The sequence below is a fragment of the Nerophis ophidion genome, linkage group LG09, assembly GCF_033978795.1.
Source record: "Nerophis ophidion isolate RoL-2023_Sa linkage group LG09, RoL_Noph_v1.0, whole genome shotgun sequence".
Classification (NCBI taxonomy): domain Eukaryota; kingdom Metazoa; phylum Chordata; class Actinopteri; order Syngnathiformes; family Syngnathidae; genus Nerophis; species Nerophis ophidion.
In genome coordinates, this window is record NC_084619.1 from 9,442,110 (window position 1) to 9,451,806 (window position 9,697).

A 9,697-nucleotide genomic window follows, 5' to 3' on the forward strand; every position below is an offset into this window, starting at 1 on the left:
AGAAAGATTGTTTTGGCCTAATATTGCGAAACAAAACACCAGGAAATATGTCTGCTAATAGGTGCTATTTTGTGGTCCTTATACACGCACGATAATAATATTAGTATGTTTAATGTGCCGACAATCCAACAAGCGGTGTGGCTTCATAGCTCACCAAAGTCGTACTAAAACCATTTTGACAGATTTTTGAGTGCCCTGTGTAGTCTTCTATATTCTCAATGGAACATTTAAAGTTTTGGTGTTGTTTACTGGAGTCATATTGCAGTTTACCTCTTATGTATGACTGCCATCTACTGGTCAAATCTATTACACCATGTACCAAATGAAATTGCTTCTAGGTCGGTAAGCACAACCAGAATTATGCCGTATATATGGTGCCCCGGGTTATAAGGTGCACCGTCGAATTTTGAGAAAGTGAAAGGATTTTAAGTGTGCCTTGTAGTCCGAAAATGATGGTATATCAATTCACTTATATTGGTGCAGTTGTGAGCAAGGAGGGTGGAAGTGGCAAATGTATGAATAGCAGATTGAACAAAGTAAAGACAGCATTCACAAAACTAAATACAATTTGGAACTCAAATAAGATTAGTAGGAAAACTAAAATCAAACCGTATAACTGTCTGGATGTGAGATGCGGAATACGATTAAAAGTGATGGAAGAAATTTGGACCCTTTCAATTCAAAATGTCTTAAAACAATAATGAAGATATTATGGGCAAATATAATTTCATTTGATGAACTCAATGAATTGACCCAAATTAACAGAATAAGCCAAGAAATCAAAATGAGGAGCTGGAAATGTACTGGTCACGTATTGAGAAAGCCAAATAATCACCATTGTGTGATCATAGGCTTGACTTGGCATCCAGATGGCAAAAGAAGAGTGGGCCGACGGAAAACAACATGGAGAAGGACTAATCGAGAAAAAAAGAAAGAAAGGAAGGAAGGAAGGTGGAAGAACTGTAATGACATCAGAAGGCATGCTACCAACAGGACACAAGGGTAGATGAGCTTGGAGGAACTGAATGCCACAAGGTAAGAAGAGCATAGGTAAGGTAGGTAAGGCTGTTGACTGAGCTGCCAATTTTTTCTTTGTTTTACCGTAAAATATAGTCATTTTTACAGTGTATTAAGGTACATTTTTAATGTAAAATTCTGGCAACTGAGCAGCCATTTATTTGTCCGTAAACTCTAAGCTCATTTTTACCAGTGGCGGGCTGTGCTACCTAGGCCTTCAGTGCTACTGTTACTTAGTCCAATGGTTACATCTCAAAATACCATAATTTATGTCCCCACATGACCACGGCTGGAGTAATACAATACAGAAACACATTTGTGCACTACTTCGTATTGAACCACCTCAACACCCAACTCTACATGCCCCTAAAGCTGACCAACACGCCGGATTGTAGTCAGCTGGAGACGTGTCTTAATAAAATTAAACAATGGATGTCCGCTAACTTTTTGCAACTCAACGCCAAAAAAACGGAAATGCTGATTATCGGTCCTGCTAGACACCAAACTCTATTTAATAATAGAACTCTAACATTTGACAACCAAACAATTAAACAAGGCGACACGGTAAAGAATCTGGGTATTATCTTCGACCCAACTCTCTCCTTTGAGGCACACATTAAAAGCGTTACTAAAACGGCCTTCTTTCATCTCCGTAATATCGCTAAAATTCGCTCCATTCTGTCCACTAAAGACGCTGAGATCATTATCCATGCGTTTGTTACGTCTCGTCTCGACTACTGTAACGTATTATTTTCGGGTCTTCCCATGTCTAGCATTAAAAGATTACAGTTGGTACAAAATGCGGCTGCTAGACTTTTGACAAGAACAAGAAAGTTTGATCACATTACGCCTGTACTGGCTCACCTGCACTGGCTTCCTGTGCACTTAAGATGTGACTTTAAGGTTTTACTACTTACGTATAAAATACTACACGGTCTAGCTCCATCCTATCTTGCCGATTGTATTGTACCATATGTCCCGGCAAGAAATCTGCGTTCAAAGGACTCCGGCTTGTTAGTGATTCCCAAAGCCCAAAAAAAGTCTGCGGGCTATAGAGCGTTTTCCGTTCGGGCTCCAGTACTCTGGAATGCCCTCCCGGTAACAGTTCGAGATGCCACCTCAGTAGAAGCATTTAAGTCTCACCTTAAAACTCATCTGTATACTCTAGCCTTTAAATAGACTCCCTTTTTAGACCAGTTGATCTGCCGTTTGTTTTCTTTTTCTTCTATGTCCCACTCTCCCTTGTGGAGGGGGGCCGGTCCGATCCGGTGGCCATGTACTGCTTGCCTGTGTATCGGCTGGGGACATCTCTGCGCTGCTGATCCGCCTCCGCTTGGGATGGTTTCCTGCTGGCTCCGCTGTGAACGGGACTCTCGCTGCTGTGTTGGATCCGCTTTGGACTGGACTCTTGCTACTGTGTTGGATCCATTGTGGATTGAACTTTCACAGTATCATGTTAGACCCGCTCGACATCCATTGCTTTCCTCCTCTCTAAGGTTCTCATAGTCATTATTGTCACCGACGTCCCACTGGGTGTGAGTTTTCCTTGCCCTTATGTGGGCCTACCGAGGATGTCGTGGTGGTTTGTGCAGCCCTTTGAGACACTAGTGATTTAGGGCTATATAAGTAAACATTGATTGATTGATTGATTGATTGAACAGTGTACAAAACAGGCTATTTTTTGGTGCTTTTAAAAAAAACAATACAGCCGTATCAACAATTAAAACATATCTTATAATCTATTGTCAACATTTGAATAATTGTAAAAACATATTAAACGTCAAAAAAATTAAGAAATCCAATTTTTTAACTCACAATTTGGTGCACACATTTGACACCGTATAAGTCAGGGGTACCGCTTGTACGGGACGGCGTGGCACAGTTGGGAGAGTGGCCGTGCCGGCAACCTGAGGGTTCCTGGTTCAATCCCCACCTTCTACCAACTTCGTCACGTCCGTTGTGTCCTTGAGCAAGACACTTCACTCTTACTCCTGATGGGTCGTGGTTAGCGCCTTGCATGCCAGCTCCCTTCATCTGTGTGTGAATGGGTGAATGTGGAAATAGTGTCAAGGCGGTTTGAGTACCTTTAAGGTAGAAAAGTGCTATACGAGTATAACCCATTGTAGTTTGTTGATGTGAGTGAAAATGGCGGGCAAACCATTTCATCGCCAAGACAGCTTAGCCAGTTTCCGGGGTCGGCCCACCTCGTCTCACAAGATGTAGTTTCTCTTTAAATATGTGAATTGTGAATTATATTTATATAGCGCTTTTCTCAAGTGACTCAAAGCGCTTTACATAGTGACACCCAATATCTAAGTTACATTTAAACCAGTGTGGGTGGCACTGGGAGCAGGTGGGTAAAGTGTCTTGCCCAAGGACACACCGGCAGTAACTAGGATGGCACAAGCGGGAATCGAACCTGCAACCCTCAAGTTGCTGGCACGGCCACTCTACCAACCGAACTATCGGCTTATCCGAGATCAGGTTGCGGGGGCAGCAGCCTAAGCAGGGAAGCCCAGACTTCCTTCTCCCCAGCCATTTCTTCCAGCTACTCCCGGGGGATCCCGAGGCGTTCCTGGCCAGCCGGGAGACATAGTGTTTCCAACGTATCCTGGGTCTTCCCTGTGGCCTCCTACCGGTCGGACGTGCCCAAAACTCCTCCCTAGGGAGACGTTCGGGTGGCATCCTGACCAGATGCCCGAACCACCTCACCTGGCTCCTCTTGATGTGGAGGAGCAGTGGCTTTAGTTTGAGCTCCTCCCGGATGGCAGAGCTTCTCACCCTATCTCCACCGGGCGGAGGAAACTCATTTCGGTCGCTTGTACTCGTGATCTTGTCCTTTCGGTCAAGACCCAAAGCTCATGACCATAGGTGAGGATGGGAACGTAGATCGACCGGTAATTTGAGAGCTTTGCCTTCCGGCTAAGCTCCTTCATCACAACAGATCGATACAACGTCCGCATTACTGAAGACGCCGCACCGATCCGTCTGTCGACCTCGCGATCCACTCTTCCCTCACTCGTTAACAAGACTCCGAGGTACTTAAACTCCTTCACTTGGGACAAGATCTCCGCCCCAACCTGGAGATGGCACTCCTTATTCTGGAAAATGATATTGCAAATATATATCTTCCATGTATCAACGTTTTGCTCTCCTTCCTTGTGGGTTAAAAAAGTGAGTACAGGAGATTTGTTTGCTAGCTACAGTGCCACTTCCTGCTTCCGCAAACCACAACCTGTGATTGGATACTCAGTCGGGAGTGACAAGTGAGTATCCAATCACAGGATTAATGTCAACAACTCGTTGATCTGGTTGGCTATCGTAACTGTCCAATAACAATGTATTCGTTGGTTTACACTGCACACTAATGTTGGTTGGGAAGGCCTCCGGCAGAATTGATCCAACGCTGGCAAGTAGCTAGCTGAATTCTGATTGGATAAAAGCTATAACGTCAAACCAGCAACAATGGAGCTTAATATGATGTGAAGAGAATAGGAATACTTGTATATCCATCCATCTTCTTCCGCTTATCCGAGGTCGGGTCGCGGGTGCGGCAGCCTAAACAGGGCAGCGACTTCGTCCAACTCCTCCCGGGTGATCCCGAGTCATTCCCAGGCCAGCCAGGAGACATAGTCTTCCCAACGTTTCCTGGGTCTTCCCCATGTCCTCCTACCGGTCGGACGTGCGTGAAACACCTCCCTAGAAAGGCGTTCGTTCGGGTGGTATCCTGACCAGATGCTCGATCCACCTCATCTGGCTCTTCTCGATGTGGAGGAGCAGCGGCTTTACTTTGAGCTCCTCCCGGATGACAGAGCTTCTCACCCTATCTCCACCGGGCGGAGGAAACTCATTTCGGCCGCTTGTACTTGTGATCTTGTCCTTTCAATCATAATCCAAAGCTCATGACCATAGGTGAGGATGGGAACGTAGATCGACCGGTAATTTGAGAGATTTGCCTTCCGGCTCAGCTCCTTCATCACAACGGATCGATACAGCGTCAGCATTACTGAAGACGCCGCACCGATCCGCCTGTCGATCTCACGATCCACTCTTCCCCCACTCGTGAACAAGACTCCTAGGTACTTGAACTCCTCCACTTGGGGCAGGGTCTCCTCCCCAACCCGGAGATGGCACTCCACCCTTTTCCGGGCGAGAACCATGGACTCGGACTTGGAGGTGCTGATTCTCTTTCCGGTCGCTTCACACTCGGCTGCGAACCGATCCAGTGAGAGCTGAAGATCCTGGCCAGATGAAGCCATCAGGACCACATCATCTGCAAAAAGCAGAGACCTAATCCTGCAGCCACCAAACCGGATCTCCTCAACGCTCTGACTGCGCCTTGGCGGAGTCCAACCCTCACTAGAAACGTGTCTGACTTACTGCCGGCAATACGGACCAAGCTCTGACACTGATCATACATGGAGCGGACCGCCTGAATACTTGTATATATTTATGGAAAGTATCTAAAAAATAAAATTAGGTTTTATTATTTTATGATCATGATTTATGTTAGGCCAGTAGAGAAGGCCATGCTGGCCCTGATTGCCTACCACTGTTTTTTTTTTTATTGTTTTGTTTTTTTGTTTTTTACACTGCATTAAATAGAGGCAGTCCGCTCCCTGTATGATCAGTGTCAGAGCTTGGTCCGCATTGCTGGCAGTAAGTCGGACACGTTTCCAGTGAGGGTTGGACTCCCCCAAGGCTATCCTTTGTCTCCGATTCTGTTCATAACTTTTATGGACAGAATTGCTAGGCGCAGTCAAGGCGTTGAGGGGATCCGGTTTGGTGGCCACGGGATTAGGTCTCTGCTTTTTGCAGATGATGTAGTCCTGATGGCTTCATCTGGCCGGGATCTTCAGCTCTCACTGGATCGGTTCGCAGCCGAGTGTGAAGCGACCTAAATGAGAATCAGCACCTCCAAGTCCGAGTCCATAGTTCTCGCCCGGAAAAGGGTGGAGTGCCATCTCCGGGTTGGGGAGGAGACCCTGCCCCAAGTGGAGGAGTTCAAGTACCTAGGAGTCTTGTTCACGAGTGGGGGAAGAGTGGATCGTGAGATCGACAGGCGGATCTGTGTGGCGTCTTCAGTAATGCGGACGTTGTATCGATCCGTTGTGGTGAAGAAGGAGCTGAGCCGGAAGGCAAAGCTCTCAATTTACCGGTCGATCTACGTTCCCATCCTCACCTATGGTCATGAGCTTTGGGTCATGACCGAAAGGATAAGATCACGGGTACAAGCGGCCGAAATGAGTTTGGGGCTCTCCCTTAGAGATAGGGTGAGAAGCTCTGCCATCCGGGAGGAGCTCAACGTAAAGCCGCTGCTCCTCCACATCGAGAGGAGCCAGATGAGGTGGTTCGGGCATCTGGTCAGGATGCCACCCGAACGCCTCCCTAGGGAGGTGTTTAGGGCACGTCCAGCTGGTAGGAGGCCACGGGGAAGACCCAGGACATGTTGGGAAGACTATGTCTCCACGGGGAAGACCCAGGACACGTTGGGAAGACTATGTCTCCCGGCTGGCCTGGGAACGCCTCGGGATCCCCCGGGAAGAGCTAGACGAAGTGGCTGGAGAGAGGGAAGTCTGTGCTTCCCTGCTTAGGCTGCTGCCCCCGCGACCCGACCTCGGATAAGCGGAAGATGATGGATGGATGGATGGATAAATAGAACAATTGTACCTTATATTTTTACAGTAAAATTCTGGTGACTGAGCTGCTGCCAGTTTGTTTATTAGCTTATAATGTACTGTCATTTCAACCGTGTATTCCTGTAAATGTAAAAATGGTTGCACTGGTTGTTGTTTTTACAGTGCATGTTGGCGCGGGCATTCTACAAACGGCACACAGCAGCGTCAGCCAGCTGCAGCCATTTATTGACAATTAGGCAAACTGGCGTATTACCTCCACCCACACCCAAAGTCAGATCAAAAGTCAGCAAGAACATACAATAACAAAGTTGTACAGTGCAGTACTGTACAAAAACGCTGGGCAAGTTGTGTGATAAAATGGTCAACAATCTTCTAAATATTCTCAAAGATGCAGAAGGCAGTTCCCCCTCTGACACCGCATTGAAGTTAAAGTTAAAGTACACACAGTAGGTGTGGTGAAATGTGTCCTCTGTATTCGACCCATCACCTTGATCACCCCCTGGGAAGTAAGGGGAGCAGTGGGCAGCAGCGGTGCCACGCCCGGGAATCATTATTGGTGATTTAACCCCCAATTCCAACCCTTGATGCTGAGTGCCAAATGAAGGGAGGAAATGGGTCCCTTTTTTATAGTCTTTGGTATGACTCGGCCGGGATTCGAACTCACAACCTACCGATCTCAGGGCGGACACTCTAACCATTAGGCCACTGAGTAGCAGACCATAAGAGACACAAATGACAGACTGATCTTTAATATCTCAGATTTTCCTCACTGTGTGTCCAGCTAAGAGACATGAATCATGGACAGAGCGGACCTAATTGAGCCAGACCCGAACGCACAAACACACATTTTGGAGAAGCCAACTTGGCACAGCTGTCAATCATTTCTTGGCAAACGTGAGCAGACGCGGTGTAGGAAATTATGGATATTGAATTAGTGGAATAACAGTCTTCAGCCACAGTCGCACAAAGCACGCATACAACATGGAGGCTGGTGCACGACTCAGCGGTAATTGGCTTTGATGGCCACTTCCATCTCTCACAGGAGGAATAGACAGTGTTCTCTTTGGACATTTGTTTGTGATGAAGGACGGCCCAAGGCTACGTCCACACTAAGCCTAAAAATCATGTCAGCCACACTAAACCATCGTTTAAAGGCCTACTGAAATGAGATTTTCTTATTTAAACGGGGATAGCAGGTCCATTCTATGTGTCATACTTGATTATTTCGCGATATTGCCATATTTTTGCTGAAATAATTTAGTAGAGAACATCAACGATAAAGTTCGCAACTTTTGGTCGCTAATAAAAAAGCCTTGCCTGTACCAGAAGTAGCAGACGATGTGCGCGTGACGTCACGGGTTGTAGGGCTCCTCACATCCTCACATTGTTAATAATCAGAGCCACCAGCAGCAAGAGCGATTTGGACCGAAAAAGCGCCGATTTTCCCATTAATTTGAGCGAGGATGAAAGATTCGTGGATGAGGAAAGTTAGAGTGAAGCACTAGGGAAAAAAAAAAAAGGCGAGTGCAGTGGGAGCGATTCAGATGTTATTAGACACATTTACTAGGATAATTATGGAAAATCCCTTATCTGCTTATTGTGTTAATAGTGTTATAAAGTCACACCTGAAAGTCGGAGGGCTGCGGTGACCGCCAGTGTCTCTGAGAGAAGCCAATGGAGGAGCCAAGATGACAGCTGCTGCAGGAGGACGCTAACTCCGCAAAAGTCTCCGGTAAGAGCCGACTTAATATATATCGAACCCTAGTTAAGAACCACTGTTCTACATGTACAGATGCTTGTGGAAATCACACACGAATACCTTAAATCAGGGGTGTCAAACTCAAATACAGAGTGGGCCAAAATTTAAAATGAACAAAGCCGCGGGCCAAAGTTTTAAAAACGTAACCTTTTAATAAGGACCCAAACAAGTTTTGCAGTGAATATTGAACAAGCAATGCTTATATAAATGTAAAGTGACATGCAAAATCGAGTTTCAAATAAAAATAATTAAGAAAAATCAATGGCATATCAAATAAAATTTTAATAAAAATTGAATGCCTTTTTTCTATTTGCAGCCTTTTGAGGTTAGTTCTGCAAGTGTTCTGGGTATTTGTTCTGTTGTGTTTATGCTGTGTTACGGTGCAGATGTTCTCCCGAATTGTGTTTGTCATTCTTTTTTGGTCTGGGTTCACAGTGTGGCGCATATTTGTAACAGTGTTAAAGTTGTTTATGTGGCCACCCTCAGTGTGACCTGTATGGCTGTTGATCAAGTATGCCTTGCATTCATTTATGTTTGTATAAAAGCCACATATATTATGCGACGGGGCCGGCACGCTGTTTGTATGGCGGAAAAGCGGACGTGACGAGAGGTTGTTGAGGACACTAAAGGCATTGCCTTTAAGGCAGGCCCCCAATATTGTTGTCCGGGTGGAAATCTGGAGAAATTCGGAAGAATGGTTGCCCCGGGAGATTTTCGGGAGGGGCATTGAACTTCGGGAGTCTCCCTGGAAAATCGGGAGGGTTGGCAAGTGTGAGGAATTGCGGTGTTACAGCGACACTGCCGCTGTATAATACCGGCGGGCCAGCTCTAATGTTAATTTCATATTGCATCATGGGCCAATTGAAATGACATGGTGGGCCAAATTTGGCCCGCGGGCCAGAGTTTGACACCCATGCCTTAAATGAAGGAAACGTGCGCTTGCAGCTATTTTGGATACTACACATCTCAGACGTCAAGAGAATTTTCGAATATCCAGGTCAGCTGGGATTCTACTTACCAAAAAACTGTCCATTTGTCAAAGGAGAAACAACGAGAATGCAGGCTCCCGGGGATGTGATTGCAGCTATTTTGGATACTACACATCTCAGACGATAAGAGAATTTTCGAATGTCCAGGTCAGTTGTGATTCTACTTACCAAAAAACTGTGTCCATTTGTCAAAGGAGAAACAACGAGAATGCGGGCTCCCGTGGATGTGATTAAAAAAAGTTAGCCTTTGCTTTGTATTACCTGACCGTCGAGGAAAGACTACAGAAAACATC

The 9,697-nt window shown here is 46.1% G+C and overlaps 1 protein-coding gene across 1 annotated transcript in view; it reads left to right on the forward strand.

Annotated features, from left to right (window-relative positions):
- The first annotated feature begins 866 nt into the window (after positions 1–866).
- The window catches only part of zgc:171482 (zinc finger protein), a 323,915-nt gene continuing 315,084 nt past the window's right edge, over positions 867–9,697 (forward strand). The window contains exon 1 of the mRNA XM_061910222.1: positions 867–1,035. The gene's annotated coding sequence lies outside the window, so the exon portion shown is untranslated. The remainder of the gene's footprint in view (positions 1,036–9,697) is intronic.